This window comes from Morone saxatilis, unplaced genomic scaffold (genome assembly GCF_004916995.1).
Source record: "Morone saxatilis isolate NCDOM2014 unplaced genomic scaffold, NCSU_SB_2.0 Contig9, whole genome shotgun sequence".
Lineage (NCBI taxonomy): Eukaryota > Metazoa > Chordata > Actinopteri > Moronidae > Morone > Morone saxatilis.
This window is the reverse complement of record NW_023340268.1, coordinates 20,311,532-20,313,847: the sequence shown is the minus strand read 5'-3', so window position 1 is coordinate 20,313,847 and position 2,316 is coordinate 20,311,532.

Sequence of the window (2,316 nt, the reverse complement as noted above, 5' to 3'; positions counted from 1 at the left end):
TACTGTAGAAACATGGCGGACTTCGTAGAAGGGAACTCACTCCCACTGTAGATAATGGCTCAGTCTATGGTGACGAAAATGGTACAAATTCCTATATTCAGGTGATTATACACTGATGAAAACCCACCCCCATTAAAAAGTTTCTAAACCTGCTGCTGCAGACAGCTTGACTTTGCAAAGGTATTTTCAAGCACTTACGAGTTGGCGATGGAAGACTTGTTGACGCCCCTCCCAACGCCACCACCGCCACCGCTGCCCCAGCCACTTGCAACCAGCAGAATACTGCTGCTTTAAAAAATCCCACAGTTCATGTGCTTGACCTGTGTTTTAATTTACGCTTATCATTTAATTAGCAACTTTAATGGACTTTTTTTATCATTACCACCAAACAGCCACCTCTTTAATTGGAGAGTCTTGATGATCCATTGATCCAGGGCCCGATGCACTTCATCTGCATGTGGCGCTTTACTAGCGATGTCACATCTAGTTACTGTGTTTTATGAGTGGCTGATAAGCTCTGGTGATTCACTGTGTGACCCTCTTCTGCACCCTGTTTCTTATCAATACACTGTACTGTTTCTGCTGCCTGTGCACTTTTTAAATGAGAGACAGGACTCTGATAGATGACTGTCTATATACAGAGGAGAGTGTGCAGACAGACAGCAGGACAAATGAGCTCTAGAAATAGTCCAACACTGTAATAAAGGTCAAAGGTCACGCTAGGGTGTATTGTTTGGCTGTCAGTGTTGTCTCCCAGGTTCAATTACCTTTTCTCTTTGTCTTTCTGAGGTGATAGATCTCCCTTCACTGCATTTAAAAGATGATGAAAAGCAGCATAATGTGTGTTGGATAGAAAAAAAGACAATTGCTATTGTGTGGCACACAAAAGGACGAGGACGACGCTGTCCTCAAAGCATCTGTTTATGTCAGATTACAAAAAAGCAGACTGAAAATGATTTCCCCCCCCCCTCTTCGCACATTGCTGGAAAGAAAACACAGGTCTTCAGATTTGCAGCCGCCACCTCTTTCTTTTGGATGCTGATCTGAACGCTTAAGAGTACAGTGTTGGTCTCATTGTCACAGCGACAGTGTCTGTAATTACTGTAGAAGCCATTGTTCCACATTGAAAGGCTGCATTCAGACGCTGGAACTGAGACTTACTAGATGACTGAATGCAGTGAAAAGCAGAGAGAGGGCTTGTGGGTATCTGGAGATGCTTATCTTGATGATTTCATTAATCACAGGACAATCACTTACTCACACACACACACACACACACACACACATACACTCGCAGGGAAGGGATATTGATTCCATGCAATCAACATAAAATTAAAGATTATCTCATTAGTATATCAAGGTGCTAATAAAGCTCAGTAATCCTGAAAGTGGTGGCGGAGTTCCAGTCTCAGACTACCTGCAGTCACCGCTCTCACTACAACCCCGCACATGAATAGTTTATTATTTGCTCTTTTGTTGTTTCAGTTTTCATAGTCACACCCTCCTACTAAGAGAGCAATCACAACAGACTCATGCATGCCTTTTGATTGTTCAAATTCTCGCTCATAAGTTATTAATATCCACATAAAAGAGCAGCCACGCTGAGCTGTTTTAGCAGACTTTAAGCCGATGATAAACAACACCGGGCTGCTTTCCATGACAGATCTGCTGGCGCTGGGTTACAGTTTGTCTTTTGTCGAGTCCAGCGGGCTCTGCGGGACTAGCCTGTTCCTTATCCCGTGTCGTGTTAAGTCCACAGCTTTTTAAGTTCTGTCATCAATCAGTAGCTTGTTTTGTAGTGCTTGTAGCATTGAGGCCAAATGGGCTGATGGGATGGCACCCTGGCATCAGACATCTGCAGAAGAAAAGCTGTGCAAACACAAATACAAAGATGCATCTCTTCCCCCTTGCTGGCTTTGTGTTACGGCTCCAGCCATGCAGTGGGCAGCCACATGAATCAATTAATATCTCCTTCATTTTCACACAAACTCACCATGGGAGGTGGACAATGGCCCGGCTGGTGAATAGAGATGTATCTGTGCGTCTTCCCCGACTGATGGCAGATTCAATTTGAGCTCGCTTTATCTCCATGCGGATTCATCTTATCTCTGACATGACTTTACATTGCATTAAATTAGATTGCTCTTAACGGGTGTGTGCACCGGAAGCCTCTCTCATCTCTTTACACGGTCAAATCGAATAATGCCGCTCAAGGTCTGCAAAACCTATTTGGAGATGGTAAGGCTGCTGACGATAAATGCTGGTGTTTTTTAAGAAAATGTCTCATTCAGTATGGCAATCATCATTGATTATGTC